The 22,664-nt window shown below is 50.4% G+C and overlaps 1 protein-coding gene across 1 annotated transcript in view; it reads right to left on the bottom strand.

Annotated features, from left to right (window-relative positions):
* Positions 1-22,147, bottom strand: part of fbrsl1 (fibrosin-like 1) — a 64,693-nt gene extending 42,546 nt beyond the window's left edge. The window contains 1 exon segment of the mRNA XM_080532402.1: positions 22,032-22,147. The gene's annotated coding sequence lies outside the window, so the exon portion shown is untranslated.
* Between the last annotated feature and the right edge of the window lie 517 nt (positions 22,148-22,664).

Below are 22,664 nucleotides of genomic sequence, written 5' to 3'. Positions count from 1 at the left end.
TGTTGAGCCACATGAGAGCCCCCTAACATAGGAGGATGTCTGGGAGGAGAGGGGAGGGGAGGGGGCTGATCAGGATGGTGACTCTGCAGGATCAGTGCAGGAACAGAGCACGTGCTAGGGCCCTACACACACACACACACACACACACACACACACACACACACACACACACGCACACACACACACGTCATGATCATTCACACACACAATAACGTGCATTGTAAATCAAAGCAAATCATATTCAGTGTTTTAGACAAGCCAATCGGTCATGTACTGTATACCATAGTAGTTATTACATGTGTGCAAATGTACACATGTACACACACACACACACACACGCATACTTTGAATACAGTGTGCTGAAATGTTGGAAACTATTTGTTTACCGTTACCCAATTCTGTTTGTGTGTGATGTGAAGTTCTCTATCAGTTGCAGGCTGCATTCGTAAATTCGCTCTGGAAATCTGATCAGCACTCATGGAATGCCTCTAGGTCCGATCAAATTGGTCCCTTTATGGCGTTGAATCCAGTGTGCGCTCCGGTGCTCTCAGAGCGAATTTACGAACGCAGCCTCTGTGTTTTAAGCGGTTCAAGTGAGACCGTGCTGAAAGATAGTTTCTACACAACACCGTACGGCCAGTCCAGCGGAGTTCGCAACCAGAGAGACGAACCGAAAATGGGGGAAAAAGGCATCTGACTATTAAAGTGACAGCAGAGAGTTCTAGACTAAACACTGGTTGGATATTTTTTTCCTGCCCTTTTCAGATGTGTGTGTGTAGACTCTGGCAAGCCGCTCCGAGAACAAAAACAAGCCATATGTTCTACAAAAACACACAACCACGACGGCGAGACGCGAGAAACTTTTAAACACGGACGACGGAGAGTCATAAATCTACGTCTGACAACTTGCTATTGTGCGAAAAAAATAAATTGTATTAAAACACTGAACCTTTCCCCTCCGTCCCCTATGATGTCAGTCTATATACAGTAGACTTTGTGTACATCAACGGTTTCCTCTCTCGACGGCTGCTCTCAACTGGGACTTGAAGCTGAGCATGTGGTTCCAGGCCTTCGCCTCTCTGGTGTCCTTAGCTGCCATAGTTGTATTGTATACAGCACAAAGGGGAACATATGTAAAACACTAGCGCGAGAGAGAGAGGGAAAGAGAGAGAGAGAGAGAGAGAGAGAGAGAGAGAGAGAGAAAGAGAGAGAGAGAGACTCTGTAAACACAGATGGCTCTGCTTGGCTTCTCCCTCGGTCTACTCAAGTGTTTTGAAGACACCCTCTCTTTCCAGAGAAGACCTCCCAATCTATTCCTAATCGACTCGCCTTCTCCTCTAAAGTCAACCACATTAGTGCTCCAACGCCGTCATTTTATCAACATCAACCAGAAGCCGTCAATACCTACAATATCAACCAGAAGCCGTCAATACTACAATATCAACCAGAAGCCGTCAATACTACAATATCAACCAGAAGCAGTTAATACTACAATATCAACCAGAAGCCATCAATACTACAATATCAACCAGAAGCCGTCAATACTACAATATCAACCAGAAGCCGTCAATACTACAATATCAACCAGAAGCCGTCAATACTACAATATCAACCAGAAGCCGTCAATACTACAATACTACAATACTACAACATCAACCAGAAGCAGTCAATACTACAATATCAACCAGAAGCCGTCAATACTACAACATCAACCAGAAGCAGTCAATACTACAATATCAACCAGAAGCCGTCAATACTACAATATCAACCAGAAGCCGTCAATACTACAATATCAACCAGAAGCCGTCAATACTACAATACTACAATATCAACCAGAAGCCGTCAATACTACAATATCAACCAGGAGCAGTCAATATACAATACTACAATATCAACCAGTCAGTACACAATACTACAATATCAACCAGTCAGTATACAATACTACAATATCAACCAGTCAGTATACAATACTACAATATCAACCAGTCAGTAGCCTATACAATATTAGAATGATATGACAATGACAATGACAGTACTATGATGGTTACACTTCCCTGGTCAATGTGATCACTCTATAACTTTTGCACTACTGCTGTTTACAATACTACCTTTGCATATACTGTATATTGCACATTGCACATGTCTCTTGATACAGCTTATTTTATACATCTGCACATTAGATACTGTACATAAACTACCACACTGTACAAGCTACCTTATATGTACATAGCTCATAACTGTACCTCTAAACTAAACTGATGTTTACAATACTACCTCTGCACACATACTGTATATTGCACACCTACCCATCACTATCACTGTCATGTTTTATTTATATCATGTTCTTAGATCACGACTTGCACTTCTGATTAGATGCTAAACTGCATTTCATTGTATAGTACTTGTACTCTGCGATGACAATAAAGTTGAATCTAATCTAATCTATCTACAATATCAACCAGTCAGTATACAATACTACAATACCAACCAGTCAGTATACAATACTACAATATCAACCAGTCAGTATACAATACCACAATATCAACCAGTCACTATACAATACTACAATACCAACCAGTCAATATACAATACTACAATATCAACCAGTCAGTATACAATACTACAATATCAACCAGAAGCAGTCAATATACAATACTACAATATCAACCAGTCAGTATATAATACTACAATATCAACCATATGCGGTCAATACCCCTGGGCTGTCTACCACTTAAGCTGCCAACGAGACCAAGGTGTGGTGGGGGTCATGGAGGACCTTCAGAGTCGGACAGAGAGACAAAGTGAAAGCTGAAGCTCGGTTCTAGTCTAGTGGTGTTCTGTTTCACCCTGAGAGGAGACGGAGAGAGAGAGAGAGAGAGAGAGAGAGAGAGAGAGAGAGAGAGAGAGAGAGAGAAGAGACAGAGCGTTCCGCATTGCCCTCCTTCATTCTCCCAGAACCAGGCTGTCTCCTAACACTGGGCCTTTGTTAGAGCTCCACATTAAACGCTCCAGTACCGAGGCCCTGCCGCCGCCTAGCCTGCCCCTGGATCACAGGCCCGGAGGCCCTGTGTGAAAATATGGCTGTGATGAAATGAAGCTTGTCAAATGGACACGGGAGCAGAGAGAGAGAGGCCTCGCTGCAGACTGCCACTAGGTCATGGAAACTAAAAACCCATTTGGTCACGGTCTAACCCTCTCTGACAACTGGAACTACTGTTTTCGGACCAAAGTGGTTAATCCAAAAAGGTGAGGAGAACTATTTTCCGCCCCCTGGCGAGTCATAAAAACAAGTTCTCTTGTTATGCTAAGATGACTTCATGCAAAATCCGTCAAGACATCTTTATTCATATCCGTTCAATTAAAGAGTACGGCTTAATGATGTGTCGAGCGGTTTGTTTTTTAACGGGATGTCCCAAACGCCGGCGCTTTCGACAACAGCTCTGATTTGGCGTCTGCCAAACTCCACCGCTGAGTCGGTGGTGTAAATCCACAATTACAAGGCCAAGTTACAAAAGCAGTGCTTTTAAAAAAGGCATGTCAAAACAAGAGCCAGAATTTGGCCTCTTGCTCTTGTTTTCGCAGAGCTTCTGGATTCTTGAGCTGGTCAAGTCTGCATGTTTTCAGAGGGCTGTTCTGTTGGCAGGCTCCCAGGCCCAGACTGTCGTGCGCAGAGGTCACGTAGAACAAATTCTTCACACTCTCTCTTTGTTGAGGGAACCCTGGCCCTCCATTAAACAACACAGAGAGAGAGAGAGAGAGAGAGAGAGAGAGAGAGAGAGAGAGAGAGAGAGAGAGACAGGGGAAGAAAAAAAACTAAAGAACGAGACCAAAGGGCAGGTTTTCCAAAGGAAACAGGGAAATATAACCATTCCAAAAAACCAAAGAGGGGGAAATTCAAGCCACATTGATGGGACCCAAAAGCCCTTGGACTGGGCCGCAGGAAGCCTGACCTTTGAGGACGTCTGCTATTTGAGCCTGAGGCTTCAGGGGGCCTGGCCCTGCTCTCAGGAGGGCCGTCAAGCAGGCCTCAGCTTTCCTTCCCTATTCTATTCATTAGCCATGCTTTATGATTCAGCTTCCTCTGAGCCGCACAAGGGCTCCCTGAGGAAAGAGGCTGTGGAGGAGAGGAAAAAAAAAAAAAAAAAAGGAAAAAGAAAAAGCGAGATGGAGGGAGGGAGATGAAAAAAAAAGAAGAGAAAAACTCCCCAAAAAACAACAACGAGGTCATAGGCCTCAGCCGTGGCCTGCTCGCAGCAGCTGTGAAATCCTCCCGTTTCCTCGGCGGGGCGTGAAGGAAAGGGAGCGAAGGAGGGAGAGAGAGAGAGATGGTGGGGTTGTTATCCCACCTACGGAAGGCCGACTCCCCCGAGAGCCACACGCAGCGCCATAACTCACAGATTTAGGGACTGCCAAATTAAGAATTACACTGCTGTTTGTTTTAAGAAGTCCCACAACTTCCTAGTACACGGGTGACTTATTGGCTGCATAAATCTCCTGATAATAGCAGAACAGCACACAGCGAGAGAGAGAGAGACTGGAAAGAGAGAGAGAAAACCTACCCAGCAGCATTTAGTGAGACATTAATTGTAGTGTTGTCACAGCAGTGAAATACAGTGTATGAAAAATCCTATCTGGCAACCTATTTGTTAGGAACTAGTAACACTTAACATGGCACTAATTCATCAGGTTAACACCAGACCCTAACAAGGGATTTATCTCAGAGAGCATTAAAAACATCCCCACTGCATTTTGCAGAATGTGCCAAATTAGCAAGCCCGGCGCGCCGGGGGCGGTAAATCAGCAAAGATGACCTTCAGGCATGAATTCATGAAAGGCATTGATCAGTTAAGGATGTGATTTCACAAAGAGCAGGAAAAGTCAGCAATTACCCAGATTCAATTAACCTCATTCAGTAAGGACTGCTGAGAGCCTGATTCTGCCAGGATTTATATATATATATATATATAAAAATGTAATAATAATAGAAGAAAAACGATCAGCGGACACCGAAGCCTTCGCTTTTTGATGTTAAGACTCGTGTTGCATGCTTCGCATTCCTGAGAACTGAGCAAAATATTTCCAAAACACCAGAGAGAGAGAGAGGGAAGGATGTACATAAAGTCAGAGTGGGTCAGAAGAGACGCAGAAACAAAAATGCCAAATAAAAAGCCCCAACAGAAACCCTTCCAGGACCTAGTAAAAAAAGAGTGCTTTTGAGTACATGTTGTGCAGAGCGGAGTGGTAAATCCTTCGACTGTTAAACCAAACCAAAAGGGTGAAAACAAGGAATGCTAAACCTGTATCACTTTGTTGTGGGTTCCAGCCCGCTAACATTCCTATAATTACAGTTAACATTCGTTAAGAGTCGTTTTTGAAAGATAGCTTTTCAGAGGGACCTATTTCCACAGAAATTGTACCTCTCTAGTTACAGTTCACAATAGTAAAAGAGTCGTTTTGGCAGATAGCTTTTCAGAGGGACTAAGATGACAACCCTTTCGGGGAAGGCAGAGTGGGCGGGAGGGCGGAAGCGACACTCTGACTAACCGCTGACCAGCGATTACGGTAAACACTCTGCATGCATGCTCCAGTGGTGAGCTGCCCAAAGAACGATGGCAAACACACAAACAAACCGAAAGCGGTTTTCGTCCGTCGACCCCAAAAAAACAGGGCATCTTCTCTACTCTGCTTTTTATCTTTGGCTAGCTTGGAGCGTCTGGAGCTCTTCGCTGAGACAAAGCGGAATCGTCGAGTCGACGTGTCTCTGAATACTGCGGTACAGAGGTGTGGGGCTGTGAACGTGTTGTGTGTTTGAGGCGGGTAGTGTTCAGATCCACCACTACCTCTCCCTCCTCCCCCACTGTTAAACCCACCGTGCCTGCCATCTGTAGGAAGGTGGGAAGCAGAGGGGAGGGGGGGGGGGGGTCACACTGCTGGCCTGGTACTGGACTCACACAGGGGGAGTGGGCCGCAGTAAAGAGCTATGCAACGGTGCACTTCTCAGCGCAGCCAGGTGGTGTCATTTATTACAGTACCAGAGAGAGAGAGAGGGGGGGGGGGGGGAGGCGGTGGCACAGAGGAGGAGAGGGCATGGCGCTGGCACAGACAACCAAGCTCTCAATTACCCTGGCAGACCCATTCTGCCCCCCTCACCACCCCCCCCTGACATCCTTCTACCATCCGCCCTCTGCCCCCCCCGCCCCCAACCACACACATACACACACACACACACGGATGCACGCCCACACACACACACGCACGCACAACCGCACACATTCACGCACACACACACACACACTTGTGTTAAATTGCGGCCTGGGTCGGTGTTCCATCACTGTCAACGCAGCCTCCTCCTCCCTCATCCACTGTCACCCCTTGCCCCCCCCCCTCCCCCTTCAGCCTGCTCCTATTAAACAGCCGGGACGCCGGCCAAAAGCCCTCCGCCATTTATCTAGCAATCATGTCCGAGTAGTCCGCTGACTTTGATAAACATTTCCATCAGCACCCACTCAAGGGGGCCTTGAAGTACAATCACACTTTAACCCCTCAACCCCCCCTTCCTCCCCCCTATCTCCCATCCCATGCCCCCTCCACAAGTCAAGTTTTTGTCCGTCGGACATTCGAAAAACCGTGCGTCAGTTGCGCGGTGTCTCGGAGACACAGCGGGGCTAACTCTGCGCGGCGCGGCCGTGCGTGGCCGGGCCGCCGCCCGTGACAGAGACGACCGGATGAATTATCTCCACGCCGTTCGCCCTTCTTCTTCTCTCCCGCACCGCCTTCTGCTCCAGAAACGTAATGACCTCCCGAACGCTCGTTTATCATAAAACCGCAGCAGCAGCGTGTATACCTCCGCCGCGCTGCCAGGGGCTAGCAGGCTAGCTTTGGATGCTGTCCCCCCCCCCCTTCACCCCCCTCAGTCAGAACAGGTGTGGGCCAGTCAGATTACAGTTAGACGCCCCCCCCCCCACCACGCCACCACCACCAGGGAGAGACAGAGATGAAGTCCCACGCAGGTATGTAAACCTGAAGCCATTAGATAGTCTAGCCTCACCAAGAGAGTCATTTAGATGATAATGAATTCCACAGAGGGGCCGGGGCAAAATGGAGTCGTCCTCCTTTGCGAACAGACAAACACACACACACACACAGGCCTGTGCGGCGTGCCACGCACGCACGCACACAGCAACCTCTATGCCTTTAGCCCTGAGTGCCATTTTCATAGCCAGCCATGATGTGTGCGTACAGAGAGAGGAGGGGGGAGGGGAGGGAAGGGGGGGGGGGGGGGGTTTGACGACTACTGGTCTTCCTTTCCCTAGCAACAGCGCCGGGTAAGTAAACGCAGAGAGAGAGAGGGAGAGAGAGAGGGGGCTTGAGCTTTGTGTAAATGATTACCCTTCGTCTCAGTTACCACTCTCTCTTCTCCCCTTTCCATCACTCCCCCCCCCCCCTCTCCCTCCCTCCCTCCATCCTCTTCCACCCCCCCCCCCCCCCCCGCTGTCGAGGAGCAGTTGCTAGCCCTTATCATGGCCGCCTGTCAGTTTAGTATACAAATTAGCGGTCTATCAGGGGAGTGCAGGGGCCCCATTTCATCAGCCGGAGAAGGGCAGAGGCACGCATCGCATTAAAGCCGCAGCCGGGGAGACGGGGGAGGGTCACAAATCAGCGCGGTGGCGGCGGTCGCCCCCCGGGGCCCCCCGCACGGCCAGCAGTAACCAGATAAGAGAAATGAGGAAAACGGACATGACATATTTCACAGGACTCGGCTCCAGACCCCATTCTACTACCTGGAGGGGGGGAGAGAGAGAGAGAGAGAGAGAGAGAGAGAGGGGGGGGGGGCTGGTAACAAATGAAAACCTCAGACCTCGGAAAAGAAAAACACATAAAAAAAAAAAAGAAAACAGCATAAAATTTAAAAAAGCCAGGAGTCAGAGAGGGGCTTAAAACTAATTGTCGGCTCAATTCCGCATCAACGAATTAAGGGAAACCGGGGGGCGAGCTATCTCTGTGAACCTGTGTGAGCGTTGATATCTGGGCGCACATTATAATTTTTTTGAGTGACAAACTGCTACCGACGGCTATCGCCAAGCAACGGAACGCGCCGTTTGCCGTGTCGTAAAAAATCATCACAATAAAAGCAGACGGACCGAAATCGTCTAAGCCCATCTCTTATCCGTTTAACTCAATTAAAACAGCGGCGAAATTGCCCCCCCCCTCCCCCTCTAAAAACCGAAGACGTGTTCGCCGACAGCCCCCCCGGCCTTGTCGCGTAAAAGACACAGTTGCAAGGGAAAACACTGATAAGGGAGAGAGATAGTGTTATCTCTCTCAGGGTGAGATAAGGGTCAATGTGGCACTGTGATAAAGCACTGATAAGGCCCAGGGCATTGTGGGAGGAGGCCTGGGGGAGAGAGAGAGAGAAAGAGAGAGAAAGAGACACCTGGCTCAGTACAGCCCAGCATGGCTCAGCATGGAAGGGGCGAGGGGTAGGTGCCAGAGGTCCCTTTAATGTCATAATGTGTGCCAGCGATAAGGCCTGGGGGAATCTCCCTGAGGAGTCAGAGGGCTAGTTCTTCATTACTCTCAGGGCGAGATAGAGATCAGAGGGCTGCTGCTTCTCTCTCTGTCTCTCTCTCTCTCCGTCTCTCTGTGTCTCTCTCTCTGTGTCTCCTGTGTCTCTCTCTCTCTCCCTCTCTCTCCTGGACCGGCGGCCGAGATGGGAGACAGAGAGGAACGGGAGGGGAGTGAGAGAGAGAGAGAGGCGGTGGCGGCCATCGAAAGCGACGGTTCGCTGCTCTCTGATTGGTTGGCCGACAGCCTTGACCAATCCCCATCCCCATCCCTCCTCCTCCTCCTCCTCCTCCTCCTGCGTGTGGTTTAGGTTTCTAAAAGCATGTCCCCTGCATTGTTCTGGTGGAGAGAGACAGCGTCCTGGTATGACAGGAAGGAGTTAGACGAATAATCCGGCAGCTCTGAGCGCTCGCTACAGAGAAGGCTCCGCGTTCCCCCCCCCTTCTGACAAGAGACACACATCACACGTCACTCTGACTCACACGTCACCCCCCCTCCCCCCCCTGGGCCGCCGCCGTGACGCGACCGCCCTGCAGAGTGCTGCAGGCAGAACCAGAACCTCTGAATCACCTCCTCACCGCAGCTCGTTGGAGAGAGAAGAGAAACGGCAGAAACGATGTCTCGGATGAGTCACGAGTTACCTCGAGGCGAAAACCGGAAATGTACATTCCTCTCCTCCTTTAAGACCGCACCGCGACGCGGGGTTTTCCTCCCTCCCCACCCCCCCCCCATATTCGCTGTATAAGGAAAGAAAAGAAAGAAGCGATAAAATAACCTTCGGATCCTCGGATATTCAATAACGACGTGGTTAAAACAAGAAGAGTGCAGTGACCCCCCCCCCCCTCTCTTCCTTTCCCCCCCTCTCATCCCACACACGTCACATTTCCACCGTGGTCACAGGCGACGATACCGAGAGAAAAAAGTATTGGAGAAGAGAAGGAGCCCTGGCCTGACTGCTGCTTTAATGGCGTGGCGGTATGCCCCCCCCCACCCCCCGGGGTATGTACCCCTCCCTGGGGACCTGGAGGCCTGTAAACAAGGGGAAAAATGCACAGCGAGGCACATTTTCACCCGCCCGTGCGATGATGTTAAGGAGCATGAAGCGTCATGTTGTGCCAAAGCCACTGGGGAACCGCCAGGGAGAGCTGACTAGAGGCCTGTAGGGTTCCACAGGATCTGATCTCCACTCCACACACACACACACACACACACACACACACACACATATGCCATCACCACTTCCTCAGACTCAGCGGTACCCTACACCCTACTCGACTGGCTTGGACACTGGCCCCCTCTCACACCTGATCCCCGTGACCCCTGACCTTTAATAGCACGGCTCAGCTCTCTCTCTTTCCCCCTCCCTCCCTCCCTCCCTCCCACAGGGCTGCTGACGTTTCTGGTGATGAGCGCAGCTCTGGGGTAGAAACAGCAATCCCCTGCCCCCCCCCCCCCACTGTGCCAGTGCCACAGCAGTGGAATTCAGCCCAGGGAATTTAAGAATTCAGCCCCAGCGTCCCCGCTCATATGTCAGCCACCGGGTGGGAGAGTAGGGCTCTCACTGGATCAATACAGCCACTTGTCTGAGGGAGGAGGAGAGCAGAGTGGGGGGGTGGAGTGTGTGTGTGTGTGTGTGTGGGGGGGGGGGGTGGGTGTTAGTGGAAAACTGAAATGGCAGGCGGAGGAGGGGGGGCAGGAACTGGCACCCCTGCCAACAAACCAAGCCTGCCCCCCCCCCCCAACACCCCCTGGCACCCCCCCCCCCGAGCACAAACAGACACGGTATGCGCTATATAAAGGCGGCTCAGACCCCTAAGCCCCTGTTCATGTCGGAGAGGGACGCGGCACGTTAAGTGGAATTTACTTCTGAAGCGGACACCGCGCCTCGGGTTACTGGCAGCTGAAACACTACCCTGCCACCCCCCCCCCCTTACACACACCCCCCCCCCCACCACCACCCCCTCCGGGCCTCGCGCCGGGACACCCAACGCCGCGGCAGCCCTTTAGAAATACTTCTACCACTCAGCTGTCCTTAAAAATAGAGGAGAGGACGAGAGGAGGGCGGAGGGGCGGGCGGGAGGGTGGTGGTGGGGGGTTGAGGTCACTACACCTTTACGTTTTTTTTCTTTCTCGCATTACGCCACTTGCTTAACAGAGGGTGGGAACATCCGTCCGATTGCCAAACACGGTAAAAGCGTCTCGATTCTTGGCGGGGCGGAGGGGGTGGTGGTCTCTCTCTCGCTACTGGTGCGGTGTCTTTAGGGTGTGATGGATGGGTGCTTGGTGATAGGGCGGGTAAGAGTGACGGGTGGGGGGGGGTTATGATAATCAGGGTGGGGAGGGACGGTAATCCGATAATAGAAATGGCAGGCCGGTCGACCATGGAGAACAACCTCTTTGTGGCCTTAAAGACACACACTTTTATTTGGAGCGTGGCATTCAGGTTTTTTCATTGTAGGCAGTTTTCTGAGGTCCAGGCGGGTCAGAGAAGCCGGGTTCTGAGAAGAACGCCCAGAGGCAGGAAGAGCGACACATGTGTGTGTGTGTGTCGTCCCCCAAACACCCCCTCCCCCGCCCCATAGATCACCCTTTACGACCCTGCATTGTCTTCTCTGTTAATGGCCGATCCAGATGTGTGACTTTTTACGAGGCGGTCCAGGTGTATAAAACACAGCGGACGGGGGGGCGGGGGTATGTGCGGCAATTTCACCAAACCACGTCCGCGGTCGTCAACGTGACAACTGCCGAGACCTTGTGTGTGAGAGGGAGAGAGAGAGAGAGGGCTTACGACCGGGGCTTTTCACACTTACTGTGTAACCTCACCCTGGCCCATACCAGAGCATGCACACACACACACACATACCAGAGCTTGGCCTGACCTTGTGAGTCACAATGTGGGGGGGGATATGAGGGGGGTGTGGGTCTCGGTCCCGGACACGGTTTTCGATTACACAATCTTTTTTGTTGTCGTCTCTGCTGCATGGGAATCAATGATGCAATTACTGTCCGACACACTGTCCCCATGAGCACTGTATGATGACACACACCCCCGCTGATAGAGTATCATGTCAATAATGAGATGGACTCTTTATGGATTTCAGGGGGGAGATCCGGTAAAGCCGGATTTTTTTTCCAACAAAAGAATTTCCACGCTATTACATCATAGAGGAGGTGAAGCTACAACCGTCGACTGCGGCCTAGCGCGAGGAGCTGCCGTCGACCCTGTGTGTGTTCTCCAAACCTATGGTCATTCATCTCTGATGAGATAGGAGAACCTGTAGAGGAATTTGATCTGGCTTCCATCGATAAAACAAGACATCCCTAGACAGACACCTTGGGGGGGAAGGAGGAGGAGGAGGTTTGGATGTGATGTGTGATCAAGCAATGAGGGTTAGAAGAGGATTTACGAGCCGAGCGGCAGACAGAAGACCGTTCAAAGTTGGCCCGGCGTGCCAAGTGAGATGCTGAGCGAAGGCTCGCTCCCGAACCCAACCGTGATGAAGGAGAGTCAAATGGAACTTTGTCTGACACGCGGCGCTCTCAATAATTCATGTGGAAGAAACAACAACAACAGGGCGAGGAATGTTCCCCGGAGCATGCACACGCACACACACACCCTGGAGCGCACACACACAAACACACACACACACACACACACACGCACACACACCCTGGAGCACACACACACACACACTTTTGTTTTTCTTCTCCAGAGGCTTGGCTCATGATGGCTGCAATGAATATCTTAGCGCTTGTTAAAAGCTTTGTTCCCTTTAGAGTCTAGGGGAGTATGAGTGTGTGAGCCTATTGGGTGTTAGGGGGGAGGAGGGGGGGGGGATTTCTACTTGGTTACACGTATCACCCCCCCACCCCCCCTCATTCCAATGGGACCATTGGCATATGTACATGACACTGCAGGCTATTGATTCCTGACATTCTGGACGCAGAGAGGGGAGGTCACCCAGCTAATTAGGGCCGCGGCTGGATCACTTTGACAAAGCCGTTTCCTGTCAATAAAGCAAATGCGCGGGGAGCCCATTATGCCTTAAAAACTACCTCTTAAAATGTCAACAGGTCTCCTGTTCTCCGTTTCAAACGGTCCTGCTCAGTGTCGGCTGGCCGAGTGTCCGAGCTACACAACGCTGCTCACTCCTGGGTCCTTTAATTAGTTGTGATTAGTCCTTCCACAAATTGCCTCTTTGTTCTTCTATAAAAAATTAAAAAAAGACTAACTTTCGCTAATTCTACGACCACCTTTTCGCCTGTCTGTGGTAAGGAAGCCATTTGAGCCTCTCGAAGCCGCGCGAAGGATTCTCTGCCCCGCCGTGCACCGGGCTCAGGTGACTCCCGCACTCTGCGTTTTCAGACGCCACGAGTTGACAGACGCAAATAGGCGGCGCCTATTTATGTTTCGAACTTCCAACCCCCCCCCCACCCCCCTGCCTTTTCCCGACATTTGTGAGAATCCTTGGATTACCGGGGAGCCAGGCCTTCCCGGGGCCCTTCGACGCCCAGAGTGTCGGGAATAAAGCGGATTGGCTCTATGGTTTTTTAATACGAAGCGGGTGTTTGCATGACGTGTCTGTCGTCGCGAAAAGAGGCATTGCTGTGACGGAGGAGATCCCATTGTAAACAGGCCCCCCGGGGAGGGGAAGGTGGCTAATCCAGAGCGGCAGAGCCTAAGCACATCATCCCAGGATCCATCTTCAGGGCCCGGGGCGGAGAGAAACCCTGTGAGCCGCCCTTAACACAACAGCCAACAGTAGCTACACCTGCCTCCGACTCATCTCCTCTATCCCCCCTCTGTCTCTCTCTCTCTCCCTTTCTCTCTCACGTTCTCTCCACTGCTTAAAAGCTTTAGCAGAGAGAGAGAGAGAGAGAGAGAGAGGGATTTAATCAAGTGCTGTGAGGCTGAGCGTAGCAGGAAGAGAGGTGGGGGAGGAGGTGGGGGGTGGAGGTAAGGGGGCTCGAGACCTGCTGCCCTCAGGCATATCTTCATGCTCCTCTTGTTATTCTCCGAGCAACAAGGGCCCTTAAAAGCCTTCCTGGGATGGTTGAGAGGCGGAGGAGGAGAGAGAGAGAGAGGAGAGAGAGAGAGAGAGAAGGAGAGCGCTATTGTTGGAAGAGGGAGGTTCAAGACCTACACACTTAAAGCCCCATTTTCTTTTTTGTTTTTTTTTACAGGTGCTCAGGTGCTCTCAACAGGGATGCCCAGCTGGCCTTGGGAACCTGCCTGGTAACCCTGGTAACCCCTGGTAACCCCCTACGTATAATTGGAAGCTATCTACGGTCTGCTGCACCACTGGGCCTGCCCCCGGAACACACACACACACACACACACCCCCCCCCCCGCCCACCAGCACCCACCTCTGTGATTGACAGAACACTGGCAGGTAGCCAGTGGGGTGTTTGCCAGTGGGGGGGGGGGGGGGGGGGAGTCAGGCCTTCTGGTCGTGCGGCCCTCCTCCCCCCTCTACAGATCAATACCCTCCATACGCAATTAGAGCAGCGGAAAACAGATGGTCTCGCAAGCTTCAACCGTCTCCTAACATCCCACCCATCCACCCGCCACCTCCCCAACGCCCGCCCCCCGCCCCCACACACACACCTCAATACTCCACACGGAGCAGCTACCTATCGGATCTCCATAACTCTCTCTTTTTCCACAGATTCTACCCGTGGCACCTCTAGGGGGGAGGGGGTTCACGCTCTACGAAGGATGCTTCCAAGGCAGCTATAGTATAGTCCTTTGAAAAAACAGGAGGGGGGGGGGGGTGCTATTTCATGCTGACGTCCTTTTCCAAATAGTGCCCTGCCCCCCCCCAGCCCCCAACGGGGGACACTTAAGACCAGGGTCTCTAACAGCTACACTTGTTCTGTCAACCCCCCCCCCCCTCCTCTCCTCCCCTCCCCCCGACTTCTAACAGGTGGCATGTCCCCCGCGGCAATGTCATGTGCTTCTCACACAGCAGGCTCGACGAGAGACCAACCCCCGGCCAACAAGCCACACTCAGTCCTCCAGCCAACCCCCCCCCCAGCCCGCAGCACAGCAACCTGAGAGACACACACACACAGTCATAGACGCAAGGCAGAGCCTTGGGGGAGGGGTGGAGGGAGGAGGGGGGAGGGAGAGAGAAAACCTCATCTGATCAAATGAGTGCCACGGTAAGCGCAAGTGACATGTCTTGTTTGGGGACCGTCCCCCCCAGCGCGGAGCTATGAAAGGCCACGGACGCCTCGTCTCCTCGGCCTCGACCATAAGCACCGTGGGTGAGAGAGAGGGAGAGAGAGAGACAGAGACGGGGGGGTTGGGGGAGCCTGCCTCGTAGCCAGGAGTGAGCGCAGCCCAATTATATTTCCTATCCCTCATGTGGCGCCCGGCGCCCTCTGGCAGGGAGAAGCCTCGGCCTGCTCTCTCTCCTCTCCTCTCAGACGCAGCAGATAAATAAATGACAGGCCCGTCGGGGGCCGGCCCCGGCCTCCCAGCACACACTGCAGCCGCCGCCGCCGCTCGCCCGCACGCCTTCCCCTCACATTACTGTAGATAGAATCGTTTTTTCCTCCACATTATTATCGTTGTGCTGTCTCTCCCCGCGCCTTTCTCACTCACTGAGTCAGGGAGGTTGGAGGGGGGGTGGTGGTGGTGGGGGGGAAGGGGTGGGGCAGGAAATGTCTCTTGTCAAAGTCGACGTGCTTCGCAGAAATGTAACAAGTTCCCCGAGCTCTCTCTCTCTCTCTCTCACGACAGGGAGCGAGGACATGGCTCGCTGACAGCCATGGATGCGTCACTGTCAGTGACACTTGATAGCAGAGAGAGAGAGAGAGAGACAGAAACGCATGGTTACAGAACTCGACCCTGCAGGGCCAACCTAAGCTCAGCTCAGCTCAGCACAGCTCAGCTCAGCGCCGCTGGCCTTCTCCTGTTCTCACCCCCTCCGTTTCACCCCGGGTCAGGTCTACTTTCTACCCACCATGGGCGCCACACACAGGCAGCACTGGAGGAGGCTTGCTAAAACAGTTGTTCACTCTACAGACATGTATTTATATGGAGAAATCTGCATAAATCTCAGTTTTCACTGGACTGACTCCTTCACCAGAGCCTCCTAATAAGAATACATGGGGGCGGGCGGGTGTCGAAAGTTCACTTGAAATCCGTGTCACAGGCGTGACTACAGAACGTTACAGTAAAATGTCAAATATTACAGGATGTTTGCGCTTTTTTCTCTGTAATAATTAGGTCAGGATCGGCAGAGAAACACTTGAGCTTCAACTTAAGTGTAGGGGACATTTTTTTTTTTTTTCACCGCACGTTCACCACTCCCCTATGGCAAAACCCAAAACCAGATGTTGCGGATCAGCGTGGATGAAAAACAAGGGGAATAAAACGGGGAGGACGGAATGGTACGCATTAACTATAATCAAAAAGAAACAGAAACAGAGACCAGGACACTTTAATTACTTCTCACATATAATTTGGTTTTGCGGGGGTAAGCCCAGCGTTGCCAAGAAAAGCAGGATGAAAAAAAAGACCGAAATTCTACGGAGAGAAAAGTCTGGAGGTTCTTTTACACGCGCCATATCCGTGCTCCGGAGCGGCTGAACGGCACGACTTGCCCCCAGAAAAATCAGTATTCCCAGTAGAACAGCAACAAGGATAGCCTGCCCTGTGTGCTACGGGCCGCTCGCTAACCTAACACAGGAACCATGGTAACCCTTAAAGTATAGACTTCAGTCGGCTTACAATCGACTGTTGTCAAGAGTACCAAACAGAAAAAAACAACAACAACTCTTCTGTTCTGTTCTGCGACTTGCCACGTTTGCACAAATTCCACTTGTGTTAGGAAACAACACACGAAATGCTCGACTCCGTTGCGACACAAATTCTTAAACGTACCGCGTAAACAGCAAACAGCGTGTATGTGTACTGTTGTTTCCTGAGTAATTACTGAGTTACTGCACAGGTATTGGGGGGGGGGGGCGGGCGGGGGGGATAAAACTTGGCACCGTGGCGGCGGTCTCTGAAGCTGCACTCGGCGAGCCTTCCTTCCCTCTGTTTGCGAAAGCCTCTCCTGACTCGCTGGTGTTGCCACAGTGCTAAATTGCACAGCTGTTCCACAATCTGTGGCGGTGTTAATTACCCTAATGTGAGCGGCAGCTCGTCAGCTCCTCGCTAACGAAGGGGCCTGCTTTCCAGCGAGGGCGCCGTATGTTTGGTATGTAGGCCCGCTTCCACCCCGCCGCTCCCCTGGCTGCTCACGGACCACCCGACACATCCACATCCAGTAGGAAGGAAGAGAAGAAAAAAAAAAACACACACAAAAAAAACGCATCTAATTAAAGCTCCCCGACTCGAATCTGCTTACTAAGGGGGAAAAACACAGGCCCCTAGATTAGAAGAGGATTTAATACACCGCGAGTGAACGGGGGCTTAGGAGGAAATATGAGAGCGCTCAGCGGCACGGTAAGATCCTCGGCGAGGCTGAAAGGAAAGCGGGGCGGGGGTGAATCTGAGCCGATCAGTCAGCGTTTGTCAGTCTGATCCCCGAGCGCCCTCCCCAAAGCCTCCGCGGGGAGACAGGTATTTTCTCCAGAGTGCCTTCTATATTAGCCCGCTTGTTTCCTCATCCCTCTTGTCAAGAGGTACCAACAGCCAATCCCCTCGTCTCTCTAAAACCCGACGAGAATCTCAATCCCAGGCCGACCTGTGTTTGCGACGTGCAGGCGTTTTTTTTCTTTCGTCTTTTCTCGCCGTCTTGGAACCTAGCGATGAACGTCACTCTGTCCCGGTTCCTGCCGTGACTGGGCTATCGTCTTACAGTACATCATACCTTCACTATTAACAGGCTACCTTCAAAGCAAAGGGTGTTAGTCACCACCCCCATACTCCCCCCCCCCCCTCCTCTCTCAGCTCCTGATGGCCCCGCCGGCTGTGATCCTGCACCACGCGCCCCCGCCCGCCCGCCCGCACGCACGCCCGCAACACACGGACACTCTTCATCTCACGTAGCACCCAACAGGGAGGGCTACGGTATGTGATGAATGCAGGAGCTAGGTGTCATGGGGGGGGGTGGGTTCTCGTGTGCCGCACCAAACGACGAGGCAATTAGGCCTGCGCGACACCTCGGGCGGCGTGGCGGGGCGAAGGGACTCCCGGGCTCGTTTCTCCTCAGACTCGTCGCTCCGACCGTCGTTAGGGAGCCCGGCGCTGCCACATCTGGCTAATGGCACGCCTGGGGTTGGTGCTCAGACAGTGTGCTCACTGTGCGCATTTAATTACGCCTCGTAAAGGTAACAAAAGACACCGGCTGCTCTCAGGGAAGTGCTGCTTTGGGGACGGGGGGGGGACAGGGGGGGGGAAGGGGAGGAAGGAAGAAGAAGGAGGACGACGACGACAAGGGAGAAGGAGCAGAGGAAGCTGCTGCCGGGGATGACAGGGTCAAACTCTGGTCTGTAGCTTGAAAAAGAGGAGGAAGTCCTCCTGCTCTCCTTGAGACGGCTCGCCAGCCCCAGAAGGCCCTCTGGTTTTTTGCCGCCTTTTTCTCTCCTCTCAGATCGCGGCTAGCCGCGCTAGCCACCCAACGCCGTCAGCTGATTGGAGAAGAGGAGGGCGGCGAGGACTAAAGGGAGAAGTCTCTGACATATGGATGAGGCCTCAGAGACGGTTCTGAAGTGAAGTGACGGTCCTTTATCCGTAGCTTCAGAAAACAACGACAACAATAACAACATTATCATCATCGTCATAATAGGAAATTAGGAATACATGACTATCAGAGCTGAGGCCTATCACTCCGACCCCCCCCCCCCACCCCACAGAGCGACATCCACTGTGAATTCTGAGCTGTGAGCATGAAATACACATTACCCACTGAGTGCTTGGGTGACCTATGACTGCAGCAATACCTGGAGGTATTCAAAAGGGCCTTGGATGGCTGCTTTGTGCTGCTCACATTTGACATTTAGGAGGCGACGAGGGTGGGGGCGGGGTGGGGGGAGGAGGACATGCGCCCCAGGACTCACACAGAGAGCAGATGCCCACATTTAGGAAATAACATCTGATAGGAGGAGATGAGGGACAAAAAGCCGCGGCGGTCATTGTCGAGGCGGTCCATTGTCTGACAGTCTCAGAGGCTAGGCCAACGCCACAGGAAAGGTCAGTGGTCACTTCCATTTGGACCGTGGCATAAATCACCCCCACATCCACCCCCCCCCCCACCCCACACACACACACCCTCCCTCCCATGTCCAGTGCAGTTAACAACACACTGCCTCCGAGGGGACCGAAGCGCAATAAAAAAAAAGAGAGAGAGAAGAGAAGAAAAAAAAGCATTTTGTTTTGCCAACACCTCCCTGTCCGTTTATGACCACTGGCCTTGTGCGGCCCTTCATGTTATTTATAACTTTAATGTGAAAAGCAGAGACGTATCTGCAGTGCGCATTAAAGCCACGCTTGCCAAACCCTTGTCTCGCTCGCTGCTCTGCCGGTTTCCTCTTTTCTGATCTCTCCCCACTGCTCTTGGTGCAGGGAGTGCTTTACGGCCCTTTCCCCGGGCAGGATTAAGACGTTTAAAGTGCCATGGGGGCTGCCCGTAAACGCTGCACATCTCACACAGGACCCACAAGCAAGCGAGCGCAAGGGAGTGTCCTCCTCCGAGCACGAAATACGGTCACTGTTACTGTGTCATTTGTTGTAAATTAAATGACGTGTTGCCAGAGTAATCCTTGAAGGAAAATCCACATCTTTTTTGGTAACAGCCTTTTGCTCTCTTTAAAAGGGAAACTCAAAGGGGCTCTGAATCTCTGTGGGAAAAAAAATAAAAGGTGAAGCATAGAACAACCAATACAATTCACCCTGCTTAATAGGCTTAACACAAGTGCCCAGCCAACAAATTGGTACAATAGATGTAATGTGATTTATAGGCAGTGGGTGCTGTGTCAGAGGGTCTGCAGAAAGCACATATTCAGCACTTGGGGAATGTCCATCGTCTACTGCAGTGAACCGACTGCCATTCCATAGAGCAGAGGGAGGTCACGTTCTTCAGTGGTAAATCACAAGGAAACAGAGAAGTGCTGGATAGAGATGAGAAACATTGCCTCTGCCGCCTGCAGGGGTGGCCTTGACTCGACTGAGCTATAGCCACACCACAAATGTGAAGTTAGTTACTGTGTTTTGTGTGTGTTGCTTTTCTTACAAGGCAAACCCACTTCCATCGTTCTTGCGGTTCACACAGTGGCCAGGTCAGGCTTCAGAGTATAAGCCAATTTGGATAAGCTCTACATTCCAGACAGGTTCCAGTTGGGATTTAAAAGCAGTTTATCACTCCTTTTTCTCCGCAAAGAGGTTTTTTTGGGGAGCTTTACCCTTAAATACATCAACAAATGTTTCTTTGACATGTTTTTTTTCCCTTTCTTTTTTCCCCCTCATTCACTTCACACAGAGAGAGTTGCAAACAGCCAACGGGCTTAACAGCTCAATCACCTCTTTATGAGATTGGTTGATGGCATTACAAGGTTACAGGCACCATTGTCACGACGGAGAATTGTGACAACTGAGAATAGTATTGTACCTAATATAGTACCAGAATGGGTAAGGCTATCTCTTTGGCATTTCCCTACCTGATGTTTGACTATTCCATTTAAATCCACACATAAATCCAGAATAAATCTCCATATTTTCTCCCCTCCGGTATGAGGGGGCATTAGGCGTAAGTCTCATGATGCAGGGGTTGTCATGTCTCTCCGAGCTGTGATCTGCCTGAACTCTTACATTACAAATAGCTGGAGGATTTTTCACCCTCTTATCAGGCTTGCCAAGCAGGCCTCTTTCTTATCAGCTTTCCGCTAGAGATAAACGGGCTTTTGAAGATATGAATAAGAGAGCTTTTTGCAAGCTAATTCCAGAGCTGCATCTGCAGTAGATTACAGATTGGTTGAGGGAAATGGAGAAAGATATCCATATTTTTTTCTAAGGAAGGTGGTGGAGCTGGTGGGCTCTTTTTTTCTGCATACACCCAATTATGAAATACAGATTTACAAAAGGGTGAAATGAACGACACACTATAACCACCTTGTGAAAGGGCACGCTAATAAGATAGGAATGTTAGAGACTGTTCATGGACTGGACAATGACCTTACTTTCGCCCAAGCCAAACAGTTTGCCAAACCCTTTAGTTAAATGTAGAGCCTAGTGACCCTGTAGAATGCAGAGACCCACCTTTCTCAGACTAATTTTCTATTTTCTCAATAGGACTGGCCAGAATAAGACCAACATGTCTTTGCTTTACTATAGCAGGCCTACGTGGAAGCTATAATGTTGCAAGCTAATGGTCTATATGACGGTGCTATCAAAAATGGCAAATATATTTTCTATAATTCTATACTTTTCTATAACTATTTTCTAAAAAAAAAGCATGGATATAGAACAGAAATAATGGGTTAAACAAGACCAGAATAACCATTTGATACATCAGTATTTACATCACAATTGCACAAGTAACAACTATTTTATTACACTCTACAACTACATATATTATTACACCCTGTAATCTTATCATGACAGTCAACAGACATGAAGCAAACGTGATTGTTTACTATGATTTAAAAGCAGCAATTATTTGGTTATTATCTCCAGCACCATATCTAACACTAGAATGAACATATTATCAATACCCTGTAGCCTACTATCCAAAGTCGACTAATAACAATAGCCTACTTTATAATGTCTAGCCAGGGAATATCGACCTGAAACATGACGATAGACGCCATGCAAGAACAGAACTTTTAAGTAGGGCCTATGTGTGCGTGTCTAAAACACACGAGGCTTATATTCCATACATTTCGCGACACAGGGCTTACGTAAGTACGAAGAAATATCCAAACAAGTCAACAAAAGACCTCTCCATTGTGGAGAGCGCTAAAAGCAGCGGCTCTGCTCGTATTGAAAGGCATTTGATATAACCTTGAACGCCAGATTATTGGTGCTTTGGGACAAAAAACCCTAATTAAACAGCTCCACTTGTGACCCGAGAAGTCCGACAAGGAGCAAAATTAACATTGTGTCAGTGTCGTATGTGTTGAATTTATGATAAGATAGCCTACAGAATAAGTGGGTATATATAACTAAAATAAAACAAAAGAAAACATGCATAACAAAATAAAGTTAACATGAATGTAAGCAATTAAATCCTAATTAGACTGCCATACTACAGACATTGCATTGTAACCGCATTTGAACCGCTATTCGGCGGAGATGCGAGGAAGTCTCAACCCTACATTTAATACGGAGACATATCCCTCGCCTATTGTTATTCTCTATCAAATAAATAGCTTACATGTTGGATCATGTAAACATCGAGCTGTTGTTTTGTGTTTACGTTGCCTCACCTACATCTTAAAACATTAGAGGAAAACATTAGAATGGTGTGAAAGCATATGCAACAAGAAGGCATGATCAAATGTCATATCCTTACCGAAACAAATGAGCTGCGATCCCCTCCGAGCAAAGAACCATTGGGGGATAAATTCTGTATAGGTTCACAAAATGATTCGACCAAGCCTTATTGAAATAAATCCAGGTTACTACACACAACGGGATCGGTGCAGGAGTAGACAGGCGTAGCGGGTAGACGAGGCAGAGGAACCTGCTGAAACAATAAATCTTTACTGAGCGGTTTGTCGTCTGCGGCAGCGAAAGCTGTCAAACCATCAGCAATCTTTTCGAAATTCAGTTATTTCTCCTTTGGATGAAAGTTCCAAAATACACGGAAACTATTCGTGCTCCGAAAATAGTCCTAAAAACAGGTTCCTTGTTCTGAAAAACAGTGGATCTTTGTGTCAACCCAGATTACCGCTGATATGAATCCAAGTCATATGAAAGCTTCGATGACAGATCATTAACAATAGATTCCAATTATTAGACGATTTCAGGCAGGAAATAAGATGAAATAGATATCCAAGATCGCGAGGAGCATTTCAAGTGCGTAAGGAATTTCAGTATAATGTATCCACCTTTTCTTTACGCTTTTGAAATAGCCGAGAAGTCCCGAAAACAGCGCTGTGCTGTGCGCCTTCGGACACGATGCTCTCCAAGCACACAGAGAGAG

The sequence above is a fragment of the Nansenia antarctica genome (assembly GCF_963989245.1).
Source record: "Nansenia antarctica genome assembly, chromosome: 5".
In the NCBI taxonomy this organism is placed as follows: domain Eukaryota; kingdom Metazoa; phylum Chordata; class Actinopteri; order Argentiniformes; family Microstomatidae; genus Nansenia; species Nansenia antarctica.
The sequence above is the reverse complement of the archived record's forward strand: the minus strand, read 5'-3'. Positions and strand labels throughout refer to the sequence as shown.